This window comes from Silene latifolia, chromosome X, assembly GCF_048544455.1.
Source record: "Silene latifolia isolate original U9 population chromosome X, ASM4854445v1, whole genome shotgun sequence".
NCBI classification, from domain to species: domain Eukaryota; kingdom Viridiplantae; phylum Streptophyta; class Magnoliopsida; order Caryophyllales; family Caryophyllaceae; genus Silene; species Silene latifolia.
Genome location: NC_133537.1, coordinates 314,601,963 through 314,615,658, shown reverse-complemented (window position 1 = coordinate 314,615,658; position 13,696 = coordinate 314,601,963). Strand labels below are relative to the sequence as shown.

At 44.6% G+C, this 13,696-nt stretch overlaps 1 long non-coding RNA gene across 1 annotated transcript; it reads right to left on the bottom strand.

Annotated features, from left to right (window-relative positions):
- Window positions 1-718: 718 nt before the first annotated feature.
- On the bottom strand, window positions 719-3,257 carry LOC141621963 (uncharacterized). The gene is made up of 3 exons (XR_012532804.1): window positions 2,930-3,257; window positions 2,723-2,831; window positions 719-1,011 (listed from the first exon to the last, which is right to left on the bottom strand). It is a non-coding gene; the product is annotated as an uncharacterized LOC141621963 (long non-coding RNA).
- Window positions 3,258-13,696: the final 10,439 nt, after the last annotated feature.

Here is a 13,696-nt window from a genome sequence, read left to right as displayed (position 1 = left end):
ATCAAAGACCATATTATACTCACACAAAGATTTATTTAGACCATAGTGTTAGAAGAGTGTCGAAGACCATAGTGTTCTACTACATATTATGCTAACTTGGCGTAATAGTTACTCTTTCCTTTTGTCTTCTTATTTGTCATATATAGGTCTTGTTTGGTAAACAGCGGATTAATATTAGCAGAAGCAGATTTAGAAAGCAGATTTGACTAGCATAATGATTTAGCGGGTTTGACTAGCAGATTTGTTTTAGAGGTGTTTGGTAATTGACAGTTTTAGATCAGCAGATTGTTTAGATTCTTGTAAAATGACAAAAAAGGATATGAATAAATTATTTATTAAATATATAAAAGGAAGGTTAGTATTTTTTAAGGGGGTAAATATGACAATATTTTTTCATTCTAATCCGCTAACCTAATATGCTAATAGGAGCAGCATATTGGACCCCAATATGCTATTTCAATATGCCATTAACCAAACGCTCTAAATAGCATATTCGTAAGTCAAACATGCTAAACCTCTCCAACATGCTGAAATTTGGCCAATATGTCATTTACCAAACAGAGCCATAGATTATAGTACCTCTTAATAAAGTTGGTCTTCTATCTTCATTTAGTTGTTGATTTACAATTAAAAAATATGTGACACCCTTAAATCTAGCCTTAAATAAATACGTAAATTCTACAGAAAAACTGGTAGGATATGTTTGTAAATGGTTCAACTAGTCCAAAAACCTGCAATTTCAAAAAAATTTCTAACTTAAACCATTCACAACCAATCCAACTCAAGAAGAGTGTCAAAAACCCTGCAACAGCTGATAAACTAATTTACATACATAACTAAAGACGCGGAAAATATAAGGATACAAACCAAAAATAGAAAAGGGAGACATATGTCCCTTCAAATAATATACAAACTAAAAGTGTAAAAGGTTTACTAATAGAATAGCCAAAACTAGGTCCAAGGTTCCTTGCTCACTAGCTCGTCTGTGACCCCCAACAAAGCATCAACAACCTGTCAATCGCATTTTATACAAACACGAAAGCCACAATTCAGTGGGGAGTAACTTCGAGTCCTCCCAGCCACGAATCGTCAAAATTTATGTAACATGTAATAAAACATGTAAACAAGATGATAAAGAATTCAATTATCAATTATTCTAACATATGAGCCCTAAACTGACCAAACTAAACTAACATGTGAAACATTTAACAAATTGTAATCCAAACTCTATCAACCATAGCCGGCTTGCATCTCACCTTCTATGATTCATAGAATCATCAAACAAGAAAGGGCAATATATCAAAGACAGGCATAAGTTCTTAGTACCGTCAATAGTCACTTTGTAACTCGAGTCTATACCACGAGGTAGGGAAGGTAATCGAACCGGTATCTTGGCTCGGATTACTATTAAGAAAACATGGCCAAGAGACAACACAACCCTAGCCTAAAATCTGCGAGGACCTAGACATGCGGATACACACCACCGCACCCAAGACCCACAACCTTTTTTAAAACAAAGTGAAGTGAGTACCCTAAGGACACCACCGAAGGGTTGGCTAGTACTTAAGCGACCCCATACTATCAAAATTAGTACCGAGGTCATGCCCCAACTTGGATATAAATCCACTAGTCAGGAACACAAAGGCTATCAAGCAGTGAACATATACTCGTCAGAGACTATAAAGACCTATCTATGATGAAGGCCGAAATACTCACCTAGGACCTAGTCTCAGCTAGTCCCAGCTTGAATACTTTAGCCCACACCACACACGACTCAACACACAAGTCAATTAAGACACCCACTTAACCATAAGAGGGCAAAAAGTCCCACTTACCAACCTAAATGCTAACATTCTATCATGTGAAAGGCTATATAAATGTCTATTTACAGCATACAATCCCAACAGAATCCTCAATAAGTATTCAATACTAATTTCTAATTCTAACAATAGTAACCATATTAAAGGCTTTAGGGAATCTAGGGCCATTTCTACAATACAAGACACTATTAAATTCAATAAGCTATACATGTGAACTAAAGCTTGATAAATGGCCTAAAACAAGAAAAAGGCCGATTATCTAATTCATTCAACCGAATTTTTACCCGCAACCCCGACCTGCGGCGATGCAGGTCAAATTGCGGCTGACCAATCACTCAATTAACTGACATCGCATCAGTCAAAGGGACTAAGGCTCAGTTTTCGGCACAATCAACAAAACATTACAATTATAGCTATAAAATTCATTTTGAGCCTATTAATTACAATTTCCTTTTGTAAACTACCCTAACATGTGATAACTATTAATATAAGCACAATTTTACCAATAACATAATTTTTGTTACTATCAAAATACTACCCATTTGTTACTTATACTATTCTAACCTTAATTAACCCGAAATGACCAATATTGTACGAAAAACCGCAAAACAAGCACGGACCAACCCGGGCAGCCGTGGGCCTGCCTCGGGCCTGCCACGCGGCCTCTTTGCCGTCTCCCCTACACCACCTTATTTTTCCATTTTTGTTTAGTAAGAGACCGTCTGAAAATTAATTAATCGTCCCCAATTCAACTTTAATAATTTAAACTAACAAAAGGCACAAATTAAACATGCATACAACAAATTTATCATTTGAAAACTACTACTCAAGTAAAAATCACCAAACATACAAAAATCAAAAACATGTGACGATCTTTCGTCGAGTAACTCGAAATATGTTACCTTAAACTAGAAAAAGAGCAATTAGCACCTCAAACCCAAACCTTAACTAGCAACTATCCGCTATCTTCAATAATATACGAGTCCCCAAACTCGTCTTCCAATCCTTTACCTAAATAAACAATTAAAACACAATAAATAAGCACCAACACCGAAAATACCGAAATTTGGTCTTAAAACAACTTAATGAAAACTGAAATTAAATTATACCAAGTTGTAGATCGCGACGAGGGGATTCCGGAAAGGTAAATTATGCGAAAAACGGACTAGTAACGAAGAAATTACGTCGATTTTGAGCTTGAAATGATAAAATGGTGTTTTTTGGTCTTTGTGAGATGTTGATGATGATGATAGGAACAAAATCAGAAAAAGAAAGAATAGGGGGAGGGGATGCCGCGTGAGGGAGAAGAAAGGAGGAAAAAGGAAGTGCGGGATTTTTAGTCGGGATTTTTACGAGTCGGTTTTGACTCGTTTCAATAATAATTAAATCCGTAAGTCAAACGCAAATTCCGTCAAGTCCAAAGTCTTTAAACACGAGATTACAATAAAATTGAGTATTCATACGACCCATTTCCAAATTCGTTTACCCAACGTTCAAACGAATTGTCATTTCCCCCCCGATACGCCCTTATTTCGAAATAAAAGATTTTACACGGTTTAAACTATTTTTAAACATTTCAAAACTATCAAAATAAATACTTTTCTTCAAAATATAATTGATGGGGCATATTCTGCACCGCTGACCAAGTCAACACATTGAGCAAGGTCAAGGGTATTCACAGCAAAGTCAACGACTTAGACAGTCTAGCCGGTGAAGCCCATCGGCTGTCACTGGGTCTCGGCCGGACAACCGGCCAGCCGGGACACAAATCCGCGTACTCATATCCAAGACCCTCGGCGAGCCTCGCCACAGTCCATCGGCCGAGGGTATAACGATCTTTTCACCGATAGCCACTTGGCCACTACGTGACAAAAGGTAAAAGCCTATAAATACTCCTCAACCTTCATTGAGGAAAGGATCCATAAATTGACCTAATAACCACTATTCATCTGGTAATATCTTGCTTATCTCTCTACAATACACCCTTAGCCAAGTTACAACAACTTCTCTCTAAGTTTACTGACTTGAGCGTCGGAGTGAGTACGCTCGGCCAAAGCCGAGCCCTCAGTTTGTTCATCGTTTCAGGAGACCGCAAGGAGGATTCAAGCAAGGACATCATTCTACTAGCTACGAGTGGTAACAAACACCTGCTCTGGAATTAAACCCGGAACAATTGGCGCCGTCTGTGGGAAAGCAAACTAGAAGCTAGTCACATTCATTCCCAAACAACAAAAACAAAAACACAAAAAACCCACCCAAAAAGCTAAGATGTCGAAACAACAAGAAATAGTCGCAACCGACGAAGCCACATTCTACCAAGATGATACATTTCATCATTCTGGAGTAGTACAACCCTCCACCGGCGGAGTAGTCCAACCGAATTCGAATGCCGATAATACCGGACACACCGTCCGCCAACCAGTCACCATCATGGGACGGTGGTTGACGTAGCAAAATCAAGACACTCCTGGACCTGGTGGGAGTACACCAGCTCACATAGGCACGCCGACACGAGCGGCGGAAGCCGGGTCCCGGAGGCCAGGGCCCGGCGTGACTCCAAGAAACTTGAACGGAGCACGGGAGAAGCGGACCCTACCAAGACGCCGGAGGAGCCCCAAGTGGTCGTGGTAAACGTAAGTCCTTCTCGTACTCGGGAGAGGACATCGCCGCCGCAACACCGACGAGGCACACCCCGGGAACCAGCGAAGCCCGACTCGAGAGCCGAGAAGAAGCCCGAGCCGGAGAAGAAGTCCTTCCCGCTACGAGGAGAGAAGCCGGACTAGGAACGCGAGGAGTCGGTCGCCGCGTGTCATCCGACACGTGGTCAAACAAACCCCTCGGTGATTATGTCCTAGACACCGCCGTGCCAACCAAGTTGAAGTTGCCGGCGTTCACATATAAAGGAGACAGCGACCCGACCGACCACGCCGAGGCTTTCGAGTCTTACATGTCGGTATGGGAGCAGCTGATGAGGAGCAGTGCCGAGTCTTCCCAACGACTCTGCATGGGATGGCTCAAAATGGTACAAGGGACTTCCCGACGGTTCGGTATCTTGTTTCGCCGACCTAAAGGACGCCTTCTTGGCCCAAGATTCTTGCAACAAAAGGACGGTCGTGGAGACGTCGGACCTCCTAACTATCAAGCAGGAGGAGGACGAATCTCTACGAAGCTATATGAAGAGGTTCGACGGCAAGGTCCAGCAGATTCGGGAAATCAATCCCGAATCGCGCGGCTTCGACCGATGAAGGGCCTCCCAAAGGGAAACTTAAAAGACGAGCTCATCAAGCACGGGGGCCTGGGCCTAGACGCTGCGAGGAAGATGGCCGACCAGGCCATCAAGGTGGAAGATTACCACAAGACCTGGTAGGCCCCGGCGAGGCCGAGCCCTCGAGAGGAAAAGCCGCCGGATGGTAGTCCTGGATGAGAGGCGCCGTGACAATAACAGGTCACGATCCGATGATAAACGCCGTGACAATAACAAGTCACGGTCGATAGATCCGCCAAGAAACGGGGGCGACGGGCGCCGGGGGGGAGTTCGGGAATGTTTTACCAAAGGCATTACCATGACAAAACCCCTCTGTCGCATCGGCCGCCAAGGTCTTCGCCCGAGCGAAACGAGGGCCGAAGTGGGAACGGCCTCCCAAGCCAAAAGGAGACGGTGACTCAAACCGATCTGCGAGTACCACGGTTGCGCCCGGCCACCTCATCGATAAATCGCCGCATCTCGAAGAATGCCATTGAAGAGCTAATCCGTAAGGGGAGCCTCGACAAGTATGTGGCCAAAGGCCAGAAGACCGACGCCAGCGGCTCAGATAAGAAAACCGTTTTTCAACGGATAGGAGTTATCAATGTAGTAATCGGAGGTAACGAGAACGGTGGGTCCGCTCATGGGCACAAACGGCACCCGAACGAGTCGTGATCGGGCTATCAACTTTGTGCCCAACGCAGCGACCGCCGCCTCCAGCGTTCCCAATATGACTATTGGAGGGAAGGACTACGAGAGAGTCATCGCCCCTCACAAACCCCACTCGTAGTCAACTTGGAAATATCCAACCACCTAGTGAAGAGATGTCCGATAGACACGGCGCCTACACGAACATCATGTTCGGGAGTGCTTCCTGACCTCGGCTTGAGAATCAAGGACTTGAGCCCCTGCGCCCATCCACTATACAGCTTCTCCGGGGCTGGCCTGGTACCCCTGGGTTCAATCAAACTACCGGTGATGTTCGGCGAGGGGAAAGCGGCCAAGAATGTCCTAGCCGAGTTCGTCGTCATCAACGGCTTATCCGCCTACAACGTCCTAATAGGCCGAGTTACTCTGAGCGATGCCGACGCAGTAATGTCCATCCGAGCCCTGACACTAATGTACGTCTCGGACCGGGGGGAAGCGCATAAACTCGTCTCCAAAGACGAGAAGGACGAGGTGGTCAACATCCAGATATCTGCCAGAGGATGCAACATGCAATCCCTCAAAGTGGCGAAGCAGTCAGAGAAGGGGAAAAGCTCATCCTCACAACCGAAGGGCGACCTTATGGATGCAACCGACGGCTGACAGGGGAACAACGCCTCTAGATAAGGCATTAGGAAACTGACAGACCTTGTATAGCGCCGGAGGTGCCCAAAACAGCTGTGGGCATCCCGACGCATGTTAATATCGAATGTAAAATCGACCAAGTCCCCCATGAAGATGTCCATTTTCACCACAAATCACTGGTACGAGTAAAGAAGCCGACGCCGTCTCATGCTGTCGATTCGACAAGAGCGGCAGTCGTTAAAAAAGCCGACGCCGTCTCATGCTGTCGATTCGACAAGAGCGGCAGTCGTTAAAGAAGCCGACGCCGTCTCATACTGTCGATTCGACAAGAGCGGCAGTCGTTAAAGAAGCCGACGCCGTCTCATACTGTCGATTCGACAAGAGCGATCGTTAAAGCAAAGAGCCGACGCCGTCTCATGCTTGTCGATTCGACAAGAGCGCGATCGTTAAAAAAGCCGACGCCGTCTCATGCTGTCGATTCGACAAGAGCGGCATCGTTAAAGCCGACGCCGTCTCATCTTTGTCGATTCGACAAGAGCGGCAGTCGTTATTGAAGCCGACGCCCGTCTCATACTGTCGATTCGACAAGAGCGCGTCGTTATTGAAAAGCCGACGCCGTCTCATACTCGTCGATTCGACAAGAGCGGCGTCGTTATTGGGAAGCCGACGCCGTCTCATCTGTCGATTCGACAAGAGCGGCGATCGTTATGAAGAAATGTAGCGTGGCGATCACCCCAAATAGTAGGCGCTTGGCGATCACTTAAAGTGGTAGACGCCGCGTAACACGCTATCCGGACGCTTGACTCACACTGTCATAGACAAGAGCGGTGTTCCCCGTGATGAAGAAATGTAGTGTTTGTGGCAGTCACCCCAAATAGTAGACGCTTGGCGATCACTTAAAGTGGTAGACGCCGCGTAACACGCTATCCGGACGCCGACTCTTCACTGTCAAACCGACAAGAGCGGCGATCTCCATCGAAAGCGTACACACGGCGGCCGCGGCCAGTAGCGATTGATAAACAAATCAAAATGCCTTAAAAGCGTTAAAAACAGTTGAGATGCACACTCTAAACTGCCTCGGCCAAGCCAAGGTTCAAACAAGAAGAGACGCTCAACTAATAACATAAAAGGGCAACTCAGACAAAAACGAGAAAAGACCTCGGCCATGCCGAAGGCAAAAGAAACGAACTCTTATTTATAATAACAGTTTGCAGGCGAAAAGAATGGAGATAACAACCTACCATAGGATACAAAATACAAGGAAAAAAGCAAAAGCTACAATTATGTCATTTGAGGCACCAAAGGATGACGGGAAGGAAGGGCTTAATCATCGGCCCCGAACAAAAGAAGCAAATCTGCAGTAAACTTGTTCTCATCAAGCAGCACATGATGGTGTGTGAGGAGCTGAAGCAGATCTGCTGTAAACTTGTTCTCATCAAGCAACCTATGCCTGGTGCTGCTTACCGTCAGTAGCGATAGCCGCATCTTCTTCAATAGGCAACCCAGCAGCTTTCCTAGCAGCCTCAGCTTTGGCCTCGGCGTCATCAGCCGCCCTCATTTTCTCAGCTTCCTCCTTGGCCACCTTAGCCCTCTCAGCAAGAGCAGCTTTCTCCGCGGCCGCCTCTTTATCAATCTTTGCCTTCACAGCCTCCTTGGCCTTCTCCACCATGGCGTTCTCCTTAGCCTCGAGCTTATCATCAAGCAGCTTGTCATATCTACCCCACGGAAAGGAACCTTCAAGAGGGAAGAGCTCCTCGATCACTTCCTTAGCAGCTCCTTCGGCCAAGTCCCGAAATTCAGCGCACAGATTGGGAAGCATGACAGTTTGGAGCATCTCAATGTCAGCCTCTTTACTCGCTTGATGATGGCCTCTTTGCCCCAAACCACCTCCGCCCGGGCCTTAAACAGGCCCTCGGATTCGTTCCTCTGCTGGAGATAGAGGTCGGCACGCCCTTGAACGTGGTTACACTTCTCCGGCACTTCGCGCCTCGGCCGCCGGCCCTCGGCCTTGGCTTTCTCAGCAAGGACCTCTTTTTCGGCGTCCTCCCTGAGTTTTCTCTCAGCCAAGAGCGCCTTCTCAGCATCTCCCCTAAGCTTCCGCTCATTTAGAAGACCCAGCTTTGCCGACGCAGCCACCTGCTTAGCGGCATTACGCTCATGAACAGCTCGAGCCACGGCCTTCTCCTGCTCCATGAGACGAGCAGCTGTAACCACGTTCCACCTTGCAAGCTCCCTAATTAGCTTCGTGCCTTCCTCTATAAGGTCGGGAGACGAAGCCTTCCGGGATGAAGGGACGGTGGTAACAATTTGACCCCAACCTGCGGGGCCGGGAGGAGGAAGCCTTCAGGATGAAGGGTTGACGGTGACGCCTTGATCACCAACTCGCGCAGAGGTCCCCTCCACCGCCGCCCAACGAGAGCAGAAGCCGGGCGCGGGCCGGCCTACAAGAATTTAATAAAGACGTCAGTATCAACGTATATCGACATGTCAGGAAGCCTGTCATCAGGAGCACCCAATGACTCGGCTAAATTTAGGCCACGGAATGAATAGGTACCGTGCTTCGCCTTCTTGGCCGGAGGAGGCACTTCCTTGCCAACGGTAGAGGCTGCCTCCTTCCTCTTTCGGATAAGGGGAGATTCCTCCGCATCGGAGTCCCCCTCAGAAGGAATATCAACAACCTCCACCTTTTTAGAAAGGGGGGTGGGAGTTGGAGCCAACGTCGACGCCCTCGCCGCCGAAGACACTGTTTTCCGCGTCCGACGAACAACGCCGCTGATAACCTTCGCCTGAGCCTCCTCCACGCTCAAGCCCCTCAGCCGCTGCTCCATAAGATCGTCCGGCGACCTCCTACGGTCGTGGGTTTGAGCCTTGGGATGCAAGTTGGCAACGGTCCCATCTTTGTGCAGCCCCATTCTCTGAAGAAGATCCTCAGACAAGCCCTTTCCAAAGTGGTCTGCGAAAGAAACAAAGAAAGAGTTAAGTAGAGGAAATAAACCGGAATTCGAGGAGCAAGAGCATTAAGAGCGGCGATGGGCCTCACACCGACCCCACTCACCCCGTGCTAGGGGCGGTATGAGGCCGACATGGCATGAGCGGCTCATCCCGAAGGATGATCTGCGTCGGGGAATCCATCTTTTCGGCACCCCACTCTTGTCCACCTCAAAGAGCCTCATTGCCGCTTCTCATCCTCCCGGAGATAGACACGCTAGCATCCATTTTGAGCTTCTTCCGGAAACCCATCTATCGTGCTCACTTTGTGTGTCTCACACCGCAAGTTAACTCGGTCTTTGGAAAAAGCGGGCAAATGGGGATAGTCATCCGGCACCTTAACGTACACCCACCGGCCTTGCCAGTCCTTGCAAGAAGAAAGTTTGTTGACAGAGACATAACCCGGATCCATCTCCACACTTTGTACCATCCGACGCGGCGTAAAATGGTTTGAGATGGTGAAGCCGTGGAATAAATTCACCGTTGGGGCCTCTCCCTTGAAGAGACAGAGCTAGACAAAGCCGATTATGGTCCTCATAGCCAACGGGTGCAGTTGTGCAACGGCAACGTTCATGGCTCTAATAATGGCCACAACGTGCTCATTCAACGGAAACCGGAGCCCATACTCCAAATGCCGCATATACACGCCGGTGTGGCCCGGTGGAGGGCAACAGACGGCCTGACCCTCCTCGGGGATAACAATTTTGTATCCCCTACCGAAGAAAAAAATGGCCCTCGAAAAATTTTTCGCTTTGAACAATCAAGGCGAGCTTATGAGTCAAGCACGGTCGAACGGACCTTACAGGCGTCGCCGTGATCCATAACATACTGCCTCCCTTCGTTAGGACGAGACCTTTCCTCTTCATCACCGAAATCATCACCAAAATCGCCATAGGAATCGAGTCCTCCCATTCCTCAAGAATTTGAGGATCAACTTCGAGAAGGAGACCTAGGGCCCCCGACGCGGGTTTACTAGGTCCAAAGATCGTGAAAGACATGTTCACAACAAACTACAAACGAAATAAAAGAAAATTTGTTTGATTACCTTGAAGAAATACACTCGCCGGATCGAAGACCGAAGATTGGAAGAAAAGAAAGCCCTTGAAAGTTTAAAGAGGAAGATTTTGGGAAAAAATTTTGAAAATTTGAGGAAATGAAAATAATGGCCAAAATCACGGAGTAACTACCCTATTTATAGGGAAAAGCCCATGAAGAAGGACCAATCGGGCACACCATGAAGCGTCAACCAATCGGCAAGCGGACACGTGTCGGACATGCAACCACGGAATGTCAATCGTTGCAACAGTTGAATGTCAATCAATGCTACAGTTACCAAGCGTATTCAACACGCCCATTCACATATCTTCGCCTGTTCATCTCCCTCAACAAAATCCTAGGCGCCTGCTCTCCGCCGGCTACATGATCGACCAAGCCATGAAGCACCGGCCGGGGGCAATCAAAAAAGAACCGGCACTCTCAGCCCTGGTCTCGGCCAGCGTCATATTACTTCCCACATCGGATATCCTTTACGCATCCATGTGGAGGGGGGATATGGTACGGCCTAACAAGAACCACGCCGATGCTTTAGAAGAAGCCGATACCTGAAATTTTGCAAAAATACTTAGACAGAATATACGTTCACATACATCGAAGCCCATACCACGGCATAGACTACGCTGGGGGCAAATTGATGGGGCATATTCTGCACCGCTGACCAAGTCAACACATTGAGCAAGGTCAAGGGTATTCACAAGAAAAGTCAACGACTTAGACGATCTAGCCGGTGAAGCCCATCGGCTGTCACTGGGTCTCGGCAGACAACGGCGGTAGGGACACAAATCCGCGTACTCATATCCAAGACTCTCGGCGAGCCTCCACGGTCCATCGGCGAGGGTATAATCTTTTCACCGATAGCCACTTGGCCACTACGTGACAAAAGGTAAAAGCCTATAAATACTCCTCAACCTTCATTGAGGAAAGGATCCATAAATTGACCTAATAACCACTATTCATCTGGTAATATCTTGCTTATCTCTCTACAATACACCCTTAGCCAAGTTACAACAACTTCTCTCTAAGTTTACTGACTTGAGCGTCGGAGTGAGTACGCTCGGCCAAAGCCGAGCCCTCAGTTTGTTCATCGTTTCAGGAGACCGCAAGGAGGATTCAAGCAAGGACATCATTCTACTAGCTACGAGTGGTAACAAACACCTGCTCTGGAATTAAACCCGGAACAATAATAAAATTATATTTGTTTGAATTATTTTTACTTTAAATACTTTATTGTCAAATTTTACTTGATTAATTAATTATTTTCGAAACATATTAACGGTCCAAAATTACGGGGCGTTACAAAATATCTTTATAATTCAATCTTTTCTATATTTCAGAGAATTTAAGAATGAAATTTTATTGGTGTGCGAGTCCTTTTGTATCACATTTTTCAGTGGTTACAAACTTAATAAAGAAATGACTACTTGAAACAATTACTTTCACAATGTATTGTCCCATTTTTCTATTAATTTACCAAGCTAATTGCAAAGATGTCATTTTATCATTTTTTTTACTATTCCAAAATATAAAGGGGTAATAAAAGTGGAATAAAGAGAATTATTTAATAATTTTGAGTTGGGAATCACCATTACCTTAAATAAATTCTTGACGGACCAACATTTTTTTTTGTGTGGTTTGAGACTTTGATTTTCAATTCAGTGAAAAATGGAGTTAATTTTTGCGAGGGAAGGCGAATGCCCGAGGGATAAGTGTAGTGATGACAAAGGAGTAATTAGCAAAAGGGCAAAGCCCGAAGGTGTAGACAAAGAAAATAAAAACAAATGGAAACAACATTTTTTTCTCTTTTTAAAATTTATACAAATTTTGCGTACCAAAAAAAAATTTATACAAATTTTTATTTAAGACAGTGATAATCATTTTAACTGAAAACTGTTCAAGTAGCTTGGTAAAATAAAAAGGTAAAATATCAAAAATTCAAAAGAATATATAGAGTTTTGTCCAATTTATTTATATGGTGCGGTACCCGAGCCCCTTTTTTTATTCAAGATGAATATTGCCCGTGAAACTTTTTTAGAAACACAAATTATAGAAAAGACAATTCCACAATGTGAGACAGTCTATTTTTGTAAGAAACTATTCATTATATGTTATTAAATGAGTTTTATTTTTACACAATAAAATGTCCCGTAGGATAAAATTGTCTCACTCAATAACACTATGTTTCCAGGAGTATGTTGTCATTCTAAGCTTTGTAAATTCCGCGCAACATTTTTAAGTAAAGCACATGTTCTAAGTTCCAACATTTCAAGGAGAAACTTCTTACATCCACAAAAATAATGGGCTAATAGTCAAAATGAGAAAAAGGTCACATGTAATATTTTGTAAATCGAGAGATTAGAAGTTTTTGTACACTAACAACACTTCAGATGAGTTAGCCTAATTGATTATATATAAAGATGATTTATGAAAATAAAAATTAACTATATTTCATGGTTATTATAGATTTATAGGTATAAGTTATTAGCCTAATTTGAATATGTGAAGGAGAAATGTTCTACTTCTTTGTATCGTAGTCATTACAAGTATAAAGTATTCACGTATTTTTGAGATGTAAAAGAGAAGTATTGTACTATTTTCTTCACAAATTTGGGTAAATGTTTTTTGTCAATAGATTTATCATGTCATGGATCAGACCGGACCGAATTCTTTTAGGTCCGGTTCTCGGTCCATATTTTTTTAGGTTTTGGTCTTCGGTCTGGTTCGGTCCAAGACCGGTTATTTTAGGTCCAGATCGAAAAGACTGAATTCGATGATTTTTAAGCTTAATCTTTATAATTTTTGAAATAGTTTACTAATTTTCCTTTAAAAGACATTACAAACTCAATATTAACGATTATTTAAATCAAATGTTAGTGTGATTATTTACTACGTTTGATTTAGCCAAATTAAGTTTAATAAGTGCATAATTTTTAATGACAAATCATAGTTTTCGGTCCAATAAGGTCTAAGATCGAATTGGGCCGAATATTTCGAGTTTGGTCCGGTCTTGGTTTGGTCCGGTCAAAGACCGTAACTTTTAGGCCCGATCTTCGGTCCACAAAATTCGCGATTTCCGGTCTTGGACCGATGCTCACCCTAATTAAATGAGATAGGAATATTATAATATTGCATTTGTCTATTGCCATTAACTTAGGTTTGTTTTTTAGTACATATACAAAGTGTAATAATAAATCGTTTCTATAAATTGCTGCACATTCATAAAAATGTAATTTTAGAACTTATTTATATATTCTATCTATATATATCCGTGCAATTTTGCACGGGTGTTAAACTAGTACAA